The sequence below is a fragment of the Lagenorhynchus albirostris genome, chromosome 8 (assembly GCF_949774975.1).
Source record: "Lagenorhynchus albirostris chromosome 8, mLagAlb1.1, whole genome shotgun sequence".
NCBI classification, from domain to species: domain Eukaryota; kingdom Metazoa; phylum Chordata; class Mammalia; order Artiodactyla; family Delphinidae; genus Lagenorhynchus; species Lagenorhynchus albirostris.
This window is the reverse complement of record NC_083102.1, coordinates 35566392-35590375: the sequence shown is the minus strand read 5'-3', so window position 1 is coordinate 35590375 and position 23984 is coordinate 35566392. Positions and strand designations below refer to the sequence as shown.

General features: G+C 36.4%; 1 long non-coding RNA gene across 1 annotated transcript in view; it reads left to right on the top strand.

Annotated features, from left to right (window-relative positions):
* The window catches only part of LOC132524177 (uncharacterized), a 417505-nt gene that overhangs the window by 96294 nt on the left and 297227 nt on the right, over nt 1-23984 (top strand). The window contains exons 2-3 of the long non-coding RNA XR_009541810.1: nt 2347-2517; nt 3643-3733. This is a non-coding gene — a long non-coding RNA (uncharacterized LOC132524177). The remainder of the gene's footprint in view (nt 1-2346; nt 2518-3642; nt 3734-23984) is intronic.

The following is a 23984-nucleotide window of genomic DNA, read 5'->3' as shown; positions in this document are numbered from 1 at the left end:
GTTGAATTTATTATTAAATATTAGTTGCTCGCAAGAGCCCCAGTGTCTTTAAGTGTATAATGCAATCAGTAATAAAATATACTTATTGTTGGGATCAAGTCAGATAATGTGTGTGGAAGTAGCTTACCAACTGTATCTGAATTATTATTACTGTTACATGATGTTATTTTGATAACATTATTTACCTTTTAAAATAAACCCCCAGGTGTTAATCCATAAATGAGTAAAAGCCAAGAGTACTTGACTTCTCAGTAATACAACACATATCCTGAAACGCTCTCTTCTTTTAATTTGCTTGATGTCTGGTGTCCCAGATTTCACTGGCCACTTCTCAGTCTCTTACTTTCACTTTTTGCCCTGGAACTTGGGCTTGGATCCCCTTCTCTTCTCTCTTTACCCTTTCTCTTCTGGTGATACTGCTTATTACTATCACTTTATTCATCATTTACAGACTGAGGACCCCTCAATTATGCCCATTTCAAATGTATCCTCATATACCTATTTAACTGCCCACCTGACATTTCAAAAATAATCTCTCACAGGCATCTCAAAATCTCTGTGACTACAGCTGAATTCCTCTCTATCCCACCCCACCTTGCTTTAAATTTCATTCTACTTTCAAACTTCCTCAACTCAGTAGATGTCAGTAGTATCCACTTAGTTGCTTAAGCCAGAAACCTGGGCATCATCCTTAATTTACTTTTCTTAATCCTCTGCATTGCCCCAGCCAATCTAGCAACAGATTCTTTGAGTCTAGATTCGAAATCTACCTCAGGTCTCTATTTCTCTATCTTTCTCTCTAGTACAATATGCTCTCTCTTCTTCCTTGGAGGGCAGCAATAGTGTCCAACTGGACTTCCTTCTTTCACAGTCTATTTATTTGCCAAGAGGAACAATTTAAACTTTAAATCATTTTTGTCCCCCTTTATGCTCTCCCATTGTACATAAGATCTAATTCAAATTCCTTGATACTTCTTATATGGTTCTGATGATCTGACTGCAGTCTATCTTTTATAAACTTATTTCATGTCTCTCTTCTCTTCCATCCTCTGTTCTAGCTACTGTGGCATGCACTCTGATCTTTGAACAAACTGACCTTTTTGTTTGTTTGTTTTAGGACCTTTATACATGCTTTTGCGTCTCCCTAACACCTCTTTAAATGGCTGGATCTTTCTCACACTTTAGCCCTCAGCACACGTGTCTCTCCTAAGAAAAGCACCTCTTAACTCTTTGTCTAAATTAGTCCCTCTCCTTGTTGTTCTTCATCACCGTACACTATGTTTTCTCCATAAGATCAACTGTGATTTGGAATGATGTATTTGTTTGTTTACTTACACAGTACTGTCCCTCCCTAACAGTAGCCTAGTTCCTTGAGGGCAGAAACGTGTCTAATTTTGCTGTTACTTTCCTGGTACATCATGTCTGTCTTCTCCACAAACCTGAAAACTCTAGGACAGAAACTGTGTCTGATTTTGACCACTTGGCACCTAGCACAGGGCCTGTGTTTCCTTGTTGGATTTTTTTTTTTTTTAACTGAAAAGTAACTTTAGATTATATAGAAGGAAATTCTTATCAGATCAACAACCTTAGATTAAAAGTAGCAGATTCAAACCTGATCATCTGACATGTATAACTGCACTGTATTTTTCTCTTTACCTAAGAATGGGTCATTTCATTTGGTGTTCATTATCTTAAATCTTCATAAAATGATATTTTTAAAAATTATGCTTAAAATCCTTAAATATAAGAAACTTTCCATAAATAATTCTGACAACTGCCTGATTTCATAAAACCAGAGTGTGGAAAACCTTTGCTGAACAATGAATGTCATTCAAAACTAAAAAGTTGTATGACTTTGATAGTTACGCTTACTTGTAATGCCTATAAAGAAAATATGAACTATTATGCTTAATCTCTATGAGTTTTATTCCGAATTATAGAGCAGTTTTGGAGAGCAGTCTCCCTTCATGAAAAGGAAAAGACGGTGGATATTTTATTTACGCCTCAAGTTTTATTTATTATGGAGGTGGTAGCACCGTAGATTCAAATACTGTGTACTGACTGTATTTCAGAACTTGATAACTTTAAAAATGGAGTTTGTCAAGCTTATGTTCAAGTGTTCAGTGGAGGATTAAATGCCACATTGTTGACCTAAGGTCTCATGAAAAATGCTACCCCTTAAATTCCAAAGGACTTAGAGTTGTAATTTGCAGTTCAGCTTCAGCTATGTGTTTTGCTTTATTTTAAAGAGATAAAGCCTCAAAGCTTCCTTTGCCATAAATGTCCACTGACTTCATTACAATGTCATTGTTTTAAATCCATGCTTTGTGAATTACTGTATTATAGGTAAGATCATGTTACAACATGACAACAACAAAAGTCCGTAGCATTTCTGCTCACTGAACTCTGCTAAATGATGAACTGTGAAGGGATCCTTGAAGAATTGGTGACAATTTGCATAGGTGACAGAAGAGGAAAGAAAGAACCTTGGAGGTGGCAATGAGGATATGTTTACAGGTCAGTGCAAATACTGATCCACGTTGCTCAGAGGGAATATGTGGGAAAGAAAAAGAAATAAGACTGGCTGGGTAGGGAGACCAGTGAGGACCTTGAAAAGCAGGCAGAATTATTCAAACTTGATCCAGTGGGAGATAGGGAGCCACTGAAAGTTATTAAGCAAATAAGAAAGTGCTCCAAAATCATCTAGAATCCTATTTGTGTTATACATGGTACCAGATTTTGCTTTGAAAGAGGTCAGAGTTACAGACAAACAGAATTGCGATGCAATGCTTACAAAAGATGTATCTTTATCTGTATCTATAGAGTGAGAAGGAGAGAGAGACCTTATTAACACATAGTAGATCCTCAATGCATGTTAGCTCCTAGCCCTCTTCTCTAAGGCTTAGCATCTTTGGACTAGTTAATTCTGCTCCAGCAACATGGTCATTTTATCTAAAGTATGACAGCTATAACACAATACTTGCCGTTTGTGTATCTCACAAAAGCTTTTAGTAAGAGAGCATCCAAACATGCATATGATTATCAAATTTCTGGAGACATATTGCCAAGAGAGATGTATTTTGTACAGGTCTTAACTTTCTGCCAACAGATGACTGGTAATTCTGTACTCATCACACTTTAAGAAAAATGTTGAATAATTGATGCAATTCAAGCATAATTTGGAGTTAGTTAGATATCCAGTTAAGGTTCAGGTATACTTGGGAATCATTAAGGCAAATGAAATTTTCAGTTGTAAATAGCAATCTACCTAGACTCTGTTCCAAGTCTAGTGTTTAGGATTCTCACCCTGGAACGATCCTGAAAGTATAATCCGATGTGCAAAAATCAGAGGTTTTACGAATCATATCCATCCAGATAGGCTTTAAAACTCAAATCTATTTCCAGCCTGCCTAGAGATGACAGTGCAGTCTTGAATACAGTACTGTTTCCTGGGAAGATAGTGACCCAGTTGAGACCTAGAGGTCCAGTGTGGACAGGTAAAGGCTCTTTAAGAGTGACAGAATTGCCACCAGGGTGATGGTGACTAAGCAAACACAAGCCATCTCACCCTAGGATTGATCCAACTGCTCTCTTGAATGTCTCTCTCAACTATTTCAAGTTGTTGTTTTCTTTCTGTTACAGTACATCTGAGGAATAAGATGGCCTCCTGTGCTCAGGAGCATCTGTTCATTGCAGTCATTCACACTCGGTCTGGGGAGCAGGGGTTGTCAAGGTAGGTCTCCCTAGAGAAGGTGGAATCAGAGAAATGTTTGTGAGTCCACCTGGCAGCTCTCTCTCCTTTTATGAGTATCAGCCACAAAGCCTGGCTCTAATATTGCCAATATGTGTGAGGCCCGACTTCTCTCTCCAAAATCTGAGGGTGTTTGACTTCTGGTTGTCGGCTTTCACGTGGGTTTCCCCCTGCTGACATCTATGGGATGACTTCAGCCTCTGGCCTGTTCTGACAGCGAACTTAACCCTCTTGTTCTAGAAATGCTGCTTTCTCAACTTGCCAACATTATTACTGACATAGCCAACCACTGCTATGTGTAAAATGGCTTAGTAGCGACAGCACTAAATAAAACTGCACCATAAACCATGCTGTGGCTTTGGCTGATACCCAGTGGCATGTGTATATTCTCAAATTACCAATCTAATCCAGAAATACTAATTGGCCAACTGCTTTATGCCATCAGTGCTGGTTACTCCATGGTGTACCAGTATGCCTTCTGGCTCTTCAAAGGTCATTGACAATATTTAAGAACTGAAAAAAAAATCATTGATTCCAAAATATTAAAAAGAAAAAAGCCCAGAAAAATTAAAAATAATAAATGGGTTTTTTTTTTACATCTTTATTGGAGTATAATTTGCTTTACAATGGTGTGTTAGTTTCTGCTTTATAACAAAGTGAGTCAGTTATACATATACATATGTTCCCATATCTCTTCCCTCTTGCATCTCCCTCCCTCCCACCCTCCCTATCCCACCCCTCTAGGTGGTCACAAAGCACCGAGCTGATCTCCCTGTGCTATGCACCTGCTTCCCACTAGCTATCTATTTTACGTTTGGTATTGTATATATGTCCATGCCACTCTCTCACTTTGTCACAGCTTACCCTTCCCCCTCCCCATTTCCTCAAGTCCATTCTCTGGTAGGTCTGTGTCTTTATTCCCATCTTACCTCTAGGTTCTTCATGACCTTTTTTTTTTTTTCTTAGATTCTATATATATGTGTTAGCATAGGGCATTTGTTTTTCTATTTCTGACTTACTTTACTCTGCATGACAGACTCTAAGTCCATCCACCTCACTACAAATAACTCAATTTCATTTCTTTTTAATGGCTGAGTAATATTCCATTGTATATATGTGCCACATCTTCTTTATCCATTCATCTGATGATGGACACTTAGGTTGTTTCCATCTCCGGGCTATTGTAAATAGAGCTGCAATGAACATTTTGGTACATAACTCTTTTTGAATTATGTTTTTCTCAGGATATATGCCCAGTAGTGGGATTGCTGGGTCATAGGGTAGTTCTATTTGTAGTTTTTTAAGGAACCTCCATACTGTTCTCCATAGTGGCTGTACCAATTCACATTCCCACCAGCAGTGCAAGAGGGTTCCCTTTTCTCCACACCCTCTCCAGCATTTATTGTTTCTAGATAAATGTTTAAATGTCTACCAAAATTAACATTGTTCCAACCTCATTAATTGTTAAGGTTCATTTCCATTAAAATTTCATGACCATTGAAAACTATTTGTTATTTAGATTATTTCACTTTGCAAGAATTCCTGGGTGTGCATTATGACACTGTGGAGAATTTAGCACCAATCATAAAGTATTTGGCTTATAGCCAAATTCCAAAAATAGAATTATAAATATCTTTAAAATTTTATAGTAAAAATAATCATTTTAATGAGCCATAATGTGGCTCTTAAAATTTAACATGTTTCAAATGACGTGAGGCGGTGCTTCTAAAAAGTGTCTAAGTCCTACAGTGGCCCTAAGGCAGCTCTGCTTGTCGTGCATGATGTTAAGAAACAAGGGTGAGCAAAACTGTACCTGCCTTCAGGGAACTCACAGTTAAATGAGTAGTCACAGGCACTGAAACAAACACATAAAATACAAGGTGATGTGTTAAGATACATAATCTGGCCAGGCAAAAATGAGTGTTATTAAAACATGATTCTGTAAAAGGTACTGCTTACTCATTCTGCTCATGCTGGACTCCAGAATTTCTGGGGTCTCTTTTGAGGCTGTCTCTGTATGTGGTTATGTAACATGGAATTTGATGGAGATCAAGAGAAGATTCCTTGAGAATTGTGGATCCCATACTTCAGAATGAAACAATGCATATGTTATTATACCTTAATATGAACATAAATTCAAATACCTGTAAAATATATATTGTGTACTCAGATACAAATTTCCCATTTTCCTCCCTGAGGGACTAATTTTGACTAAGAGCTTAGGGGAGAGCCTTCCCTCCCCACCCTCATGCATACTGAGGTTCTCTTTCCCAAGTTTTATTCATATTTTTCTGTGTTCCACATTCTTGCCCCACAGTGTTCTGTCCTGAAAATGTCACTTCTTTGTGTCAGGGTCTTCATTTCTATCTAAATATATTTTAAAGTATCTGTTATATTTCTCTAGGTTTGCTTCAATAATAATAAAGTAACAAACCATGTCTTATTGAATACTTACCATATGTGGCCCTGTGCTAAACATACACATTTCAAATAGTTCTGATATCTTCTCAAGGTGAATATTATTATATCCTTTTTACAGATGAAGAAGAATAGTCTCAGATTTTATGTAACTGCTCATGGACATGTAGAAATATCTCAACCAAGATTCAGCTCCCTGATGTTAACTCCCACCATCTTTTCACTACAGGATACTTCTTTCCAAATCTTTATCACTTGTTTCTTATGGGATTGGCTTTTCAATATATTATATAGGGTGCCAGCTCCATATGGAAACTTCCAGTAACTATGATGTATGATAAGTCACCTTCCACTCAGTGGCTCTGCCTGCTGCATTTTGGCCATGATGAGAGTTCTTTCTGTGCATGAATTTCTTTTATGCTTTTAATACAGGGAGAGTTAAATAGATTTCCTCTGGACAGGAATCATTGTTTACTTGCTGGAGTCTCAGCTGGAGACAAATATTCTCCCACTGCAAAGTGTCAGGGCACTTCATGCTTAATGCCATTAAATTATTTCTCATAACTGCAATCATAAGTCCTGTTGTTCAGTAGTATCCTTCCTGTTACTAAATATACTACTGAATAATAGAGATAAGCCCAGAATGCTATGGGCACAAAAGGAGGAGACACGGATCCATGTGCTTCCTTTGTTGCAGGGTCCTTACTACTATTTACACATTATTCTAATTATTTGCTAATGTAATTGCTCAAAGTTTGTTTTAGTTGACAAGTCTTTATCAATTGATTTCTACAGCAGTCTGTTCCCTTTAATGCACTTTGCAAAATGCCTACTTCTATTTACTTAGTATTGAGGGGGGAATGGCTCCTTTCTAATCTGCATGCTCTGTCCTATGTCTGTTTTTCCTCTTTCTGTATAATCAGCAGTCTGTTTTCTATTTACTGCAGCAGTTGAAAGGATTATAATTTGTTCCCTTTAGTGGGAAGAGAAGCTTGCTGATTGGGATCATAGTTGAATATAAATCTTTTACAGGGCAGAAATGTGTTCAACATGTTTAGTGATTAAACGTTCCTTAGAGGGTGGTCTGGTTTATCCATTTTGTATTCAAAATCATGTGCATTATACAAAATTAGTTGATTATTAGGAAAACAATTAGTGTCCTACTTCCTACAATAGGTCAGAAAGAAAAAAAAATTTGGTAATTTCAATAAAATCAGAAAAAATCTAGAAAAAATTTACACTCATTTATTTTTAACTATCTTTTTGAACTCACATATAAAATTTCACTAACATATGTTGTTTCTGTAACAATATTCATCTCAAATCAATGGCGGACTTCATTTTTAATAATATCCAATTAAAATCAGGTGGAAAACAAAAATGCCTATTATTATCATTGTTATCTAATTGTTCTGAAAGCACTAATCAAAGCCATAAGGTATGAAACTGAAATAAGAGGTATAATTATTAGAAAGGAAATGCAAAATTATCCTCATTTGCAGATGGTATAATTATATACTAAGAAAAAAGAAGAATGAACTGAAAAACTATAAGAATTAATAGGAAACTAAAATAAATGTACTGATGCAAGAAGAATACACAGCCCCCTCATCCCATAAATGACCCACCAAGACAGGCTTTTTACTACTACTACTATTATTATTATTATTATTATTATTAAAGGTGAACTCTCAGGGATTCCCTCACAGTGATGCCCTTGCTTTTGATGAATATGATGAAGATGGAGCATGTCCTGAGCATCAAGGCACAGGCACAAGCTCAAATTCTGAGGCCCTTCATCAAAGTTGTCACCATCATCCTAAAACTTGGCAATCTGACAGATTGAAAGCATGTTTTAAAGTAAAGATCTTGACACCACATTGGTACAGAAGAGGGTTTGATGCATCTGTGATGTTACATCCTTCCAGTTAGGATCCCAGTGAGCAAAGTAAACACATATTTAGGGTCCAATCTGTGTCTGCTCCCACTGACACTTCTGATAGCAATAGAAGCAACATGACCAAAGCCAAAACCAGAAGACATGGATCCAAAACTTCGGTGTGTTTGAATGGTTAGCAGAAAATAATAAATTACATGTTGCAGAAATAAAAGAAATCCACAACTGCATTAAAGACAGAAACACCACAATGTCTAAATCTCTGATTTCCCCAACTTGGGAGGACACTGAAGTTAAGAGATGGATGAAGGTAGGAAGTTGCAAGTGAAGTTCAGAGGCTACAAGAGGAGAGCAAACAATTAAAAGATGACCTTCCATATTAGTCAGCTCAGGCTGCTGTAACAAAATGCAACAGAGTGGGCAGCTTAAACAACAGACAGTTATTTTCGAAAAGTTGTAGAGCTAGAAGTCCATGATCATGGTGCCAGCAAATTTGGTTTCTGGTGAAGGCTGTCTTCCTGGCTTGTGGATGGCTACTTTCTTGATGTGTGCTCACATGGCCTTGCCTTTGTGGTTGTGTGTAGAGAGCGAATCTCTGGTGTCTCTTCCTCTGCTTATGAGGACACCAATCCTATAAGGGCCCAACCCACGTAACCTCATTTAACCTTAATTATCTCTCTAAAGACCTATCTCCAAACACAGTTGCACTGGGGGTGAGGTATTCAATATATGAATTTGGTATGGGGGGACACGATTCAAGTCCGTAATAGCTTCACATGAGGAAAACAGTGCAGAGCAATAACTCAGCTTCTGCTTTAGTCACAGCTCCTTGCTCTAACGGTTTCTTTCTTTGCTATTGGTGTATTATAAAGAAAATCACCTTGTAGAGGTAGCATGCATAGAATGGAATGCTGGATTAAGGAATCTACTGTATCTTGAGGTTTAAATTTATCTTAGCCATATTTAAAAAGACATTAATGATTGATGATATCTCACAGGTCTTGCCTTAAAAATTACCCCTCCCTGTGCACAAATACACACACACACACACACACACACACACACACACACACACACACACCATAATCCTTTAGACAGTTTAAAATGTGCAGTAAATTATTTGGTCAGCGGGAGGTGAATGTTCTTTATTAAATAACAAAGGGAACTGTAAATAATACCACAATGGAATATTGTAAAGGTAATTTTAACCATTTGTAGACCTTGGTACATGTTGCTGGATTACCAAGGCATTCTTACTTTTATTGGTGATGCTGACTTTGGGAACTGGAGTCCATCATGATATCCCCATCACAATGTGATCACATCCATAGAGGAATCCACCACACTGTTCATTAACTTCAGAGGTTTCTTTCCCATGTCTTCGATTTTTCCAAGCCATCGGTTTCATGGGACCAATGAACAGACTTTGAAGTCAAAAATAATTGTATTGTGGCAATGTGAGATGTGAGATGTGCAAGTCATGAATGAAATGCATATAGTGCCTAATTTACCCAGTACACTGAAATCAGTCGCTGCTTTGTTCTCTTAAAGGGGACCAAACTATCAATAATTTACTGTTGGTTCACTTAGTGAAATTGAACTGTGATTCAGGGATGTTTAATGCATGTTTAATTTATTTAATGTATTTCATCTCACATTTTCTTGTAGTCACGGATTATAATAAATGCTGTGCCCTAAACTCCTGTGTCCTAATGAATGTAAGTGGGTTAAGCTGAGCATTGCCAGCTGAGAGCTCTGCTGGCCCCTTATCTCTACATTACTGTGGGAGGTGTGATTTATTTAAATGTTCAAAAACAGCTGTAAGGAAATGTTTTTCTGTGTAAATAAATAACGTATCATAGGCAGGGACATTTTCAGTAGCAGCAGTCAACTCTAGACTTTCCTTTTAATGGAAAAGAAACAGTAAGAGGCTGATCCTAACAAGCAGCACATATTATTTTTCCACAAATCCTCACCACCACTCATACTTCTAGCATACTTATCCTCCAGTTCTGATCTTTCTCAGATGGGCTTTAATTTTGAATCAGGAAGCATGAATCAGGCTGCAGAATGGTTAGGAGAGAGGGTAACCAGCTTTGGGTGGTAGAAGAAAGGAAGAGGAATCTGAGAAGCAGTAATTGAAAATTTGACTATGAATTTTTTTATGCTATAAGACTAAAGCAATTCTGTTTAATTATGTAGTATCTTAAGATAGAAAAAAATGAAAATAAAGCTCCAAAATTGAGTTCTTCCATTTTGAAACATTTGCTAAATGGGAGTGATTATTATTGTTATTACTTTGTCATTATTATTGTTACTTTGTCGTCAGAAACTTGATTTTAGAATAGGCCTTTCAGTGAGAAAGAGATATATTACTTAATGAATTAACTGTATTTTCTTTGATTGACTTCAGCTGAGGGTATGAAAATAACTACTGAAAAATCTTTTTAATTTTATTTTACTATTTTTTATTGAAGTACAGTTGATTTACAAATTATATTAGTTTCAGGTGTACAGCTGAAACTATTGTGATTTTATGTTTTTATAGATTTTACTCTATTTAAAGTTATTATAAAATATTGGCTATATTCCCTGTGCTGTACAATATATCCTTGTAGCTTATTTATTTTATACATAGTAGTTTGTATTGCTTAATCCACTACCCTTATCTTGCCCGTCCCCCTCCCTCTCCCCACTGGTAACCACTAGTTTGTTCTCTATACATGTGAGTCTGCTTCTGTTTTGTTATATACAATCTTTGGTTTAATTTTTTTAGATTTCACGTATAAGTGTTAACATACAGTGTTTCTTTCCCTGTTGACTTATTTCATTAAGGATAATACCCTCCAGGTCCATCCATGTTGTCACAACTGCAAAATTTCATTAATTTTATGTCTGAGTAGTATTCCATTGTGTATATATATCACATGTTCTTTATCCATTCATCTGCTGATGGACCCTTAGGTTGCTTCCATATCTTGGCTATTATAAATAATGCTGGTATGAACATTGGGGTGCACATACCTTTTTGAATTAGTGTTTCCATTTTCTTCAGATATATACCCAGGAGTGGAATTTCTAGATCATATGATAGTTCTATATTCAGTTTTTTGAGGAACCTCCATATTGTTTCCCATAGGGGCTGCACCAGTTTACTTTCCCAGCAACAATGTATTAGGGCTCCCTTTTCTCCACATCATTTCCAGCATTTGTTATTTGTAGACCTTTTCCTGACATTCTGACAGGTGTGAGGTGATATCTCATTTTTTATTTTGATTTGCAATTCTCTGATGATTGTCGATGTTGAGAATGTTTTCATATGCCTATAGGCCATTTATATATCTTCTTTGAAAAAAGGTCTATTCAGGTCTTCTGCCCATTTTTTAATTCAGTTGTTTGGTTTTTTTATATTGAGTTGCATAAGCAGTTTATATATTTTTGGTATTAAGTCCTTATCACTCATATTATTTGCAAGTATTTTCTCCCATTCAGTAGGTTGCCTTTTTGTTTTGTCAGTGGTTTCCTTTGCTGTGCAAAAGCTTTTAAGTTTAATTAGGTCCTATTTGTTTATTTTTACTTTTAGTTCCTTTGCCTCAGGAGACAGATCAAAAAAAATATTGCTACAATTTATGTCAAAGTGTATTCTGTCTATATTTTCTTCTAGGAGTTTTATGGTGTCCAGGTTTACATTTAGATCTTTAATCCAGTTTGAGTTTATTTTTGTATAAGGTTTGAGGAAATGTTCTAATCTCATTCTTTTATGTATAGCTGTCCAGTTTCCCCACCACCATTTACTGAAGAGGCTATCTTTTCTCCATTGTATATTCTTGCCTCCTTTGTTATAGATTAATTGACCAGAGGTGCATAGGTGTATTTCTGGGCTCTCTGTTCTGTTCCATTGATCCACGTGTCTGCTTTTGTGCCAGTACCATACTGTTTTGCTGACTGTAGCTCTGTAGTATAGTGTGAAGTCAGGGAGCATGATACCTATAAATTTTAGAACTGTTTGTTCTAGTTCTGTGAAAAATGTCTTGGGTATTTTGATTGGGATTACATTAAATCTGTAGATTGCTTTGGGTAGTATTGAACATGGGATATCTTTCCATTTATTTGTATCATCTTTAATTTCCTTCATCAGTGTCTTAGAGTTTTCAGAATATAGGTCTTTCACCTCCTTAGTTAAATCTATCCCTAGTTATTTTATTCTTTTTGATGCAATTGTAAATGGAATTGTTTTCTTAATTTCTCTTTCTAGTAGTTCATTATTAGTGTAGAGAAAAGCAACAGATTTCTGTATCTTGTATCCTGCAATTTTACTGAATTCACATATTAGTTTTAATAGTATTTTTGGTGGAGACTTTAAGGTTTTTGATATATAATACCATGTCATCAGCAAATAGTGAGTTTTACTTCTTCCCTTCGAGTTTGGATACCTTTTACTTCTTTTTCTTTTCTATTTATTTATTTATTTTCTCTATTTATTTTTCTTTGGGTGCGTCTGGTGTTAGTTGCGGCTATGGGATCTTTGTTGAGGCATGCAGGATCTTTCATTATGGCGTGCGGTCTCTTCAATGCAGTGCTTAGGCTTCTCTCTAGTTGCAGCACTTGGGCTTCTCTCTAGTTGTGGCGCGCAGGCTCCAGAGCGCATGGCCTCTGTAGTTTGCAGCATGTGGGCTCTCTCGTTGAGGCATGCGAGCTCAAAAGTTGTGGTGCGCAGTCTTAGTTGCCCTGTAGCATGTGGGACCATGCTATATTCAATCCCCGACCAGGGATTGAACCTGTATCCTCTGCATTGGAAGGCAGATTCTTTACCACTGGACCACCAGGGAAGTCCCCTTTACTTCTTTTTCTTGTCTGATTGGTGTGGCTAAGACCTCAGGTACTATGTTAAATAGAAGTGGTGAGAGTATTGTCTTGTTCCTGATTTTAGGGGAAATGCTTTCGGCTTTTCACTGTTGAGTATAATGTTAGCTGTGGGTTTGTCATAAATGGCCTTTATTATGTTGAGATATCTTTCCTCCATACCAGCGGTCCTCAACCTTTTTGGCATCAGGGACCAGTTTCGTGGAAGACAGTTTTTCCACAGCCATGGTGGGGGTAGGGGAGGAATGGTTTTGGGATGATTCAAGCACATGACACTTATTGTGCACTTTATTTCTACTATTATTACATTGTAATATATAATGAAATGATTATACAACACACCATAATGCTGACAGGAGGTGGAGCTCAAGTGGTAATGCAAGTGATGGGAAGCAGCCTTAAATACAAATGAAGCTTCGCTCACTCGCCCACCATTCACCTCCTGCTGTGCAGCCCTGTTCCTAACAGGCTGCGGACTGGTACTGGTCCACGGCCTGGGGGTTGGGGACCCCTGCTCTACACCAATATTGGTGAGAATTTTTATCATGAATGGATGGTGAATTTTGTCAAGTGCTTTTTCTGAGTCTATTGAGATGATCATATGATTTTCATCTTTCATTTTGCTACTGTGGTGTCTCATTGATTAATTTGTGGATATTGAACCATCCTTGCATCCCTGGAATAAATTCTACTTGATCTTCATTTATGATCCTTTTTGTATATTGTTTAATTTCTTTTGCTAATGTTTTGTTGAGTATTTTTAAATCTATATTCATCAAAGATATTGGCCTTAATTTTTTTTTTTTGGTAGTGTCTTTGCTTTTGGTATCAGGGAAATGGTGATCTCATGTAATGAATTTGGACGTGTTCCCTCCCCTTCAATTTTGGGGAATAATTTGAGAAGGAGGGGTACTAGTTCTTCTTTATGTGTTTGGTAGAATTCCCCTGTGAAGCCGTCTGGTCCTAGACTTCTGTTTATTGGGAGTTTTTTCACTACTAATGATCTGTCTCTTCAGATTGTCTATTTCTTCCTGATTTAGTCTTGGGTGTTAATATGTTTCCAGAAATTTGTCCATTTCTTCTAGGTCGTCCAATTTGTGGGCATCTAACTGTTTGTAGTATTCTCTTACGATTTTTTTGTATCTCTGTGATATTGATTGTTATCTTTCCTCTTTCATTTTTTATTTTGCTTATTTGGGTCCCCTTCTTCTCTTGCTGAGTTTGGCTAAAGGTTTATCAATTTTGTTTATCTTAAAAAAATAGCTCTTGGTTTTATTGCTGTTTTCTATTGTGGTTTTTGCTTGTGTCTATTTTATTAATTTCCTCTCTGATCTTTATTATTTTCTTCTTTCTACTGACTTTCAGCTTTGTTTCTCTTCTTTTTATAATTCCTTTAGATGATAGGTTAGGTTGTTTATATTTTTCTTGTTTCTTGAGGGAGCCTTGTATTGCTATAAAATTCCCTTTTAGAACTGCTTTTGCTGCATCCCATAGATTTTGGGAAGTTGGGTTTTCTTTTAAACTTTTATATATCTCAAGGTATTTTCTGATTTCCTGTTTGATTTCTTCATTGACCTGTTAATTTTTAGTAGCATGTTGTTTAGTCTCTGTGTGTTTGTGTTTTTCCCATTTTTCTTCCTGTAATTGATTTCTAATGTCATACCATTGTGGTCAGAAAAAATGTTTGATATAAGTTTTATCCTCTTAAATTTGTTGAGACTTGTTTTGTGGCCTAGCATGTGACCTATCCTGGAGAATGTTCCATGTGCACTCTACAAGAATGTGTGCTCTGCTGTTTCTGGATTGAATGTCTGTAGATATCTGGTAAGTCCAGCTGGTCTAATGTGTCATTTACGACCACTGTTTCCTTATTGATTTTATGTCTGGATGATCTGTCCATTGATGTAAGTGGGTTGTTAAAATTCCCTACTATTATTGTATTATTGTCAATTTCTCCCTTGATGTCTGTTAATATTTGCTTTATATATGTAGGTGCTCCTACATTAGGTGCATATGTTAATGAGTGTTATTATGTTCTCATCTTTATGTATCATTATGTAATGTCCTTCTTTATCTTTTGTTATAGACTTTGTTTTAAAGTCCATTTTGTCTGATATGGGTGCTGCTACCCCAGCTTTCTTGTCATTTCCATTTGTGTGGAGTGTCTTTTTCTATTTCCTCACTTTCAGTGTTTGTATGTCTTAGTCTGGTGAATATAGTGTAAGCAGCATATAGATGGGTCTTGTTTTTTCACCCAATCAGCCACTTGATGTCTTTTTATTAGAGTATTTAGTCTATTGACATTTAAAGTGATTATTGACAGGTATGTATTTATTGCCATTTTATTGTTTGTTTTATGGTTGTATTTATAGTTTTTCTCTCTTCTTTTCTTTTTCTCTTAGTTTCTTCCCGTGTGGTTTGATCATTTTCTTTAGTGATATGCTCGTGTTCCTTTCTCTTTAGCTTTTGTGTATCTATTGTAGGTTTTTGATTTGTGGTTACCATGAGGTTCATATATGTTGACCTATATTACTCGTTTTAAACTGGTTGTCATTTAAATTCAACCACATTTTAAAGATCTACATTTTTTAACTCCCCTCCCCATGTTTTGTTTTTTTGTTTTATTTTAATTTTTTTTTTTATTTATTTTTTGAATTTATTTTATTTTTTATACAGCAGGTTCTTATTAGTTATCTATTTTATACATATTAGTGTATATATGTCAATCCCAATCTCCCAATTCATCCCACCACCACCAGCCCTCCTGCCACTTTCCCCCCTTGGTGTCCATACGTTTGTTCTCTACATCTGTCTCTATTTCTGCCCTGCAAACTGGTTCATCTGTACCATTTTTCTAGGTTCCACATATATACATTAATATATATTTGTTTTTCTCTTTCTGACTTACTTCACTCTGTATGACAGTCTCTAGATCCATCCACATCTCTACAAATGACCCAATTTTGTTCCTTTTTATGGCTGAGTAATATTCCATTGTATATATGTGCCACATCTTCTTTATCCATTCGTCTGGCGATGGGCATGTAGGTTGCTTCCATGACCTGGCTATTGTAAATAGTGCTGCAGTGAACATTGGAACATTGGGGTGCATGTGTCTTTCTGAATTATGGTTTTCTCTGGGTATATGCCCAGTAGTGGTATTGCTGGGTCATATGGTAGTTCTATTTTTAGTTTTTTAAGAAACCTCCATACTGTTCTCCATAGTGACTGTATCAATTTACATTCCCACTCACAGTGCAAAAGCTTTTAAGTTTCATTAGGTCCCATTTCTTTATTTTTGTTTTTACTTCCATTTCTCTAGGAGGTGGGTCAAAAAGGATCTTGCTGTGATTTATGTCATAGAGTGTTCTGCCAATGTGTCTGGGCTTACATTTAGGTCTTTAATCCATTTTGAGTTTATTTTTGTGTATGGTGTTAGGGAGTGTTCTAATTTCATTCTTTTACATGTAGCTGTCCAGTTTTCCCAGCACCACTCATGCTTCGTTTTTTGATATCATGTTTTACATCTTCATGTTTATCCCTTTACTGTTTATTGTAGTTATAGTTGATTTTACAATTTTTTTTGTCTTTCAGTCTTCATATTAGCTTCTTTTAAGTGGTTGATCCACTTTTTTTTTTACTATATATTTGGTTTTGCTAGTGGGATTTTTCCTTCCATATAGATTCTTACTTCTTGCTATTGCCTTTTCTTTTTCACTTAGAAAAGGCTCTTTAACATTTCTTTTAAGGTCAGTTTAGGATTGATGAATTCTTTTAGTTTTTGCTTATCTGAGAAGTTTTTTATTTCTTCAATTCTAAATGATAATCTTTCTGGGTAGAGTATCCTAGGTTGCAGGTTTTTCCCTTTCAGCACTTTATATATATTATGCCACTCCCTTCTGGCCTCGAGAAAAATCAGCTGATAGCCTTATGAGGGGTTCCCTTGTATACGACTCTTTGTTTTACTCTTGCTGCCTTTAGAATTCTCTCTTTAACTTTTGCCGTTTTAATTATGATATGTCTTGTTGTGAGTCTATTTGGATTCACCTTGTTTGGGACCCTCTGTGCTTTCTGTACCTAGGTATCTGTATCATTTTCCAGGTTCAGAAGTTTCCAACCATAATTTTATTAAATATATTTTAAACCCTTTTCTTTCTCTTCTCCTTCTGGGACCCCTATAATTCAAATGTTGGTATACTTGATATTGCCCCAGAGGTCCCTTAAACTGTTTTCATTTATTTTTTTTTCTTTTTGTTGTTCTGATTGGGAAAAATGTAAAAATCAATAGCCTTTTTACATTTCAACAATACAAATTAATTAATTAATTCAAACAACAATAAATGAAAATGTATAATTTGGAAATCTCATTTTCAATCCCAGTAAAAAGATAACTGACAAAAGAATGACCTTAATATTAGAAAATATGGACATTTACATGGAGAAAACTATAACAATCTACCTAAATGGTTTTTAATAAAGAGATGCTTATCATACTAGGAAGAATAAGTATTTTAAAGTATCAATCATTCCCAAATCAATTATAGTTTTGATAAAAATTCCAGTGATAGTTTTCCATGTGACAAAGTACTTCTAAAGGTATTTTGAAAGAATATAAAGTTATTATAATGGAGAACTTTCTATAAATCAGAGTAACAGGGAAGGATTATTCCTATAAAATATCAAAGTGTATCATAGAACTATTTTTAAAAGTTCTACGGGTAGAGGAACCAATGAAATATATTAGAGAACCCCCAAATATAACCTATAAAATAATTTAATATGTGATATAGGATGTATAATAAATCACTATAAAGGGAAACAGCACACAGTAAACAGGTTTTATAAAGTTAATTAGCTATATTAGAATAACAATGTTCAAGTACTTATATTACACCATATACTAAAATAAATTCCAGTTAGACTAGAGAGCTATTTATTGAGTGCCTATTACATCTTAGGCTGTGTTCTTGGCACTTGGCTAAAGGATTAAACAAAGTAGAAAAAAACTTCTCTCTTACAATCAGTGGAGGAGAAAGAAAATAAAAAAGCAAATACATCTGAAGTATAATACCATGTAGTTGTAAGTATCAAGAAGAAAAATAAAGCCAAAGAAGACAATAGAAGCTAATGGAGATTCTATGTCAGATATAGGGGTAGGGAGTAGTGACACTTTCTAAGGGAAGGGGACATTTGCACAGAGATCTGAATACAGCACAGGAGCAAGCCATCAAGATATCTGAGAGAAGGCCATTCTTGGTAGAGAGAATGGTAAGAGTTGAGACCTGGAATTGGGAATATGCAGGTGATGATACAGGAGAAACAAGAAGACCAGTGTGCTGCCACAAAGAGAAAGAGAGAGAGCGAGTTGAAAATGAAGTTGGTAATTTTTCAGGGGTCAGATCATGTAGAGTATTGTATGCTATACTATGGGATTTGGGTGTTATTCTAAGTATGATAAAAAGCCATTGGAGAAAGAGAGTAAGCAGCTCATTTGAAAATGATTACTCTAGCTTTTGTATGGATGATAAACCATAGTTCGTGGAATGGGGGGAGGTGGTAGTGGGCTGGAGTGAAAGAGGAAAATCAGTTGGGAGGCTATGGTGAAAGTCCTGAAGACAAATGCTGGTGGCTTGGATAATGTTGAGAGTGGTGAAGATCATGCTAAATGGTCAGATTCTGAATTTTGAAAGTAGGGCCAGGTGAATTTACTGGTGGATTGGATGTGTACTGTGAGAGAAAAGTATTCAAGGACAACACCAAGGTTTTGTCCTGAGCCAATGACGGTGCTATTTGCAAGAGAGGACAGACTAGAGGAAGAGCAAGTCGGAGGTAGTTGGGGATGGCTAGGGAGGTATCAGTAACTCTTTTTTGGGTATCTTAACTTGTGATGCCTACTAGACATGTGAGGAAGACATTCCGGTTGTAGTATATAAATTCTGGAGAACAGAGGACAACTCACCAGTTTATAAACTACATTTACAATAGACAATATTATCTAGGCATTGAGTGTAAATAAAATGGAAGAGTGATCCACAATTTATGTGGGATGAGAAAGTGGATCTAGCAAAAGATTGAGAAGGAGCAGAGAGTAAGGTACAAAACCAGAAGAATGTGATTGACCTAGAAGTTAAGTAAAGGAAATTTTTTTAAAAAGGGTGGTTGATTCACTCTCGAGTAAATGAATACAGAGAATTAGATTTGATAATCTAGAGGTGATGGGTGGCTTTGATCAGAGTAGATTTAGTGCAGTATGAATGAGTGTCTTATCGTGTGGGTTCAAGGGAGAATGGAAGATGAAAATGTGTATAGACAACTATTTTGAGTAGTTTGCAATAAAAAGGAGCAGCAAATGGGTGGAGGAGAGATTTTTATCTTACTTTTTTTTTCAAGAAAAGAATTATTACAGCATGCTTTTTGCACTGATGTGAATGATCCAGTAGAGAAGGAAAAATAAATGGTACAAAAGAGAAAAAGGATAATTACAGGAGCAAAGTCTTTGAACATGCTTAGGATGGATGGGATGCTAGGCAAAAGTAGAACTATATTAAATTCATGACAGAGGGTTATGGTTATATGATAAAATTAAACTAAGGTAAAAATAAGCAATGAAGATAATTAAATTAATGTAGGTAAGGAAAGAGTAATACTTTTTTCAGTAATATATACATTAATGAGAAAAAATACACACCTGTTAAATGTGTGATGAACAACCAGAAATATAAATTATGGTATATCCATTATAACAATCTTAAGTATTTTAAATAATGCGTACAGGCATTTCTGACCCATTCTCTAGTGATGCTGATGCTGCTGGTACCAGGATGACACTGTGCGAACCCACTGCTCTAAAATATGCCATGTGGCTGACAGGGCCTTGGTGCCGACTGGGTGACAGGCCTGAGGCTTTGAGGTGGGAGAGCCAAGTTCAGGACATTGGACTACCAGAGACCTCCTAGCCCCATGTAATATCAATCGGCAAGACCTCTCCCAGAGAACTCCATCTCAGTGCTAAGACCCAGCTCCACTCAATGACCAGCAAGCTCCAGTGCTGGACACTCCATGCCAAACAACTAGCAAGGCAGGAACACAACCACACCCATTAGCAGAGAGGCTGCCTAAAATCATAATAAGGGCACAGAAACCCCAAAACACACCACTGGATGTGGTCCTGCTCACCAGAAAGACAAGATCCAGCCTCATCCACCAGAAGACAGGCAGCAGTTCCCTCCACCAGGAAGCCTAGACAACTCACTGAAGCAACCTTACCCACTGGGGGCAGACACCAAAAACAACGGGAAATACGAACTTGCAGCCTGTGAAAAGGAGACCACAAACACAGAAAGTTAAGCAAAATGGGAAGACAGAGAAATACACAGCAGATGAAAGAGCAAGGTAAAAACCCACCAGACCAAACAAATAAAGAGGAGATAGGCAGTCTACCTGAAAAAGAATTCAAAGTAATGATAGTAAAGATGATCCAAAATCTAGGAAATGGAATGGAGAAAATACAAGAAACGTTTAACAAGGACCTAGAAGAACTAAAGAGCAAACAAACACTGATGAACAACACAATGAATGAAATTAAAAATTCTCTAGAAGAAATCAATAGCAGAAGAACGGGTAAGTGACCTGGAAGATAAAATAGTGGAAATAACTACTGCAGAGCAGAATAAAGAAAAAAGAAGGAAAAGAATTGAGCACAGTCTCACAGACCTCTGGGACAACATTAAATGCACCAACATTTGAATTATAGGGGTCCCAGAAGAAGAAGAGAAAAAGAAAGGGACTGAGAAAATGTTTGAAGACATTATAGTTGAAAACTTCTCTAACATGGAAAAAGAAATAGTCGAGTCCATGAAGCAGAGAGTCCCATACAGGATAAATCCATGGAGAAACACAGTAAGACACATATTAATCAAACTATCAAAAATTAAATACAAAGAAAAAATATTGAAAGCAGCAAGGGAAAAACAACAATTAACATACAAGGGAATCCCCATAAGGTTAACAGCTGAACTTTCAGTAGAAACTCTGCAAGCCAAAATGGAGTGGCAGGACATATTTAAGGTGATGGAAGGGAAAAGTCTACAACCAAGATTACTCTAACTAGCAAGGATCTCATTCACATTCAACGGAGAAATTAAAACCTTTACACACAAGCAAAAGCTAAGAGAATTCAGCACCACAAAACCAGCTTTACATCAAATGCTAAAGGAACTTCTCTAGGCAGGAAACACAAGAGAAGGAAAAGACCTAAAATAACAAACACAAAATGATTAAGAAAATGGTAATGGGAATATACATATTGATAATCACCTTAAAGGTAAATAGATTAAATACTCAAACCAAAAGACATAGCCTGGCTGAATGGTTACAAAAAGAAGACCTGTATATATGTTGTCTACAAGAGGCCCACTTCAGACCTAAGGACACATATAGACTGAAAGTGAGGAGATGGAAAAAGATATTCCATGCTAATTAAAATCAAAAGGAAGATGGAGTAGCAATTCTCATATCAGATAAAATAGACTTTAAAATAAAGACTATTACAAGAGACAAAGAAGGACACTACATAGTGATCAAGGGATCAATCCAAGAAGAAGATATAACAATTGTAAATATTTATGTACCCAACATAGGAGCACCTCAACACCTAAGGTAAATTCTAACGGCCATAACAGGGGAAATCGACAGTAACACAGTCATAGTAGAGGACTTTAACACCCCACTTTCACTAGGGTACATATCTTCCAAAATGAAAATAAATAAGGAAACACAAGCTTTAAATGATACATTAAACAAGATGGGCTTAATTGATATTTATAAGGCATTCCATCCGAAAACAACAGAATACACTTTCTTCTCAAGTGCTCATGGAACATTCTCCAGGATAGATCATATGTTGGGTCACAAATCAAGCCTTGGTAAATTTAAGAAAATTGAAATCATATCCAGTATCTTTTCCGACATCAATGCTATGAGACTAGATGTCAATTACAGGAAAAAATATGTAAAAAATACAAACACATGGAGGCTAAGCAATACACTACTAAATAAACAAGAGATCACTGAAGAAATCAAAGAGGAAATCAAAAAATACCTAGAAAGAAAGGACAATGAAAACACAACGACCCCAAACCTATGCGATGCAGCAAAAGCAGTTTTAAGAGGAAAGTTTATAGCAATACAATCCTACCTCAGGAAACAAGAAACATCACAAATAAACATTGTAGCCTTACTCCTAAAGCAATTAGAGATAGAACAAAAAATCCCCACAGTTAGCAAGAGGAAGGAAATCATAAAGATCAAATCAGAAATAAATGAAAAAGAAATGAAGGAAACAATATCAAAGAACAATAAAACTAAAAGCTGGTTCTTTGAATAGATAAACAAAATGGATAAACCATTAGCCACACTCATCAAGAAAAAAGGGACAAGACTCAAATCAGTAGAAGTAGAAATGAAAAAGGAGAAGTAACAACTGACACTGCAGAAATAAAAAGGATCATGAGGTATTACTACAAGCAACCGTATGCCAATAAAATGGACAACCTGGAAGAAATGAACAAATGCTTAGAGAAGCACAACCTTCCTAGACTGAACCAGGAAGAAATAGAAAATATAAACAGACCAATCACAAGCACTGAAATTGAGACTGTGATTAAAAATCTTCCAACAAGGGATTTCCTGGTGTTGCAGTGGTTGAGAGTCCGCCAGCTGATGCAGGGGACACGGGTTCGTGCCCCGGTCTGGGAAGATCCCACATGCCGCGGAGTGGCTGGGCCCGTGAGCCATGGCCGCTGAACCTGCACGTCTGGAGCCTGTGCTCTGCAACGGGAGAGGCCACAACAGTGAGAAGCCCGCATACCGCAAAAAACAAACAAACAAAAAATCTTCCAACAAACAAAAGCCTAGGACCAGATGACTTCAAAGGCGAATTCTAGAAAACATTTAGAGAAGAGCTAACCACCTATCCTTCTCAAACTCTTCCAAAATATAGCAGAGGGAGGGATACTCTGAAACTCATTCTATGAGGCCAACATCACCCTGATACCATAACCAGACAAAGATGTCAGAAAGAAAGAGAACTACCGGGAAATATCACTGATGAACACAGATGCAAAAATCCTCAACAAAATACTAGCAAACAGAATCCAACAGCACATTAAAAGGATCAAACACTGTGATTAAGTGGGGTTTATCCCAGGAATGCAAGGATTATTCAATATTCGCACATCAATAAATGTGGTACACCATGTTAACAAATTGGAGGAGAAAAACCATATGATCATCTCAATAGATGCAGAAAAAGCTTCGATAAAATTCACTCATTTTTGATAAAAGTTGTCCAAAAAGTAGGCAAAGAGGGAACTTACCTCAGCATAATAAAGGCCATATATGAGAAACCCACAGCCATCATCGTTCTCAGTGTTGAAAAACTGAAACCATTTCCTCTAAATTCAGAAACAAGACAAGTTGTCCACTCTCACCACTATTATTCAACATAGTTTTGTAGGTTTTAACCATGGGAATCAGAGAAGAAAAAGAAAAGGAATCCAAATCGGAAAAGAAGTTATAAAGCTGTCACTGTTTGCAGATGACATGATACTATACATAGAGAATCCGAAAGATGGTACCAGAAAACTACTAGAGCTAATCAACGAATTTGGTAAAGTAACAGGATACAAAATTAATGCACAGAAATCTCTGGCATTCCTATACACTAATGATGAAAAATCTGAAAGAGAAATTAAGGAAACACTCCCATTTACCATTGCAACAAAAGGAATAAAATACCTAGGAATATACCAACCTCAGGAGACCAAAGACCTGTATGCAGAAAACTAGAAGACACTGATGACACAAAGTAAAGATGATACAAACGGATGGAGAGATATACCACGTCCTTGGATTGGAAGAATCAACATTGTGAAAATGACTCTACTACCAAAAGTAATCTACAGATTCAATGCAATCCCTATCAAACTACCACTGGCATTTTTCACAGGACTAGAACAAAAAATTTCACAATTTCTATGGAAACACAAAAGATCC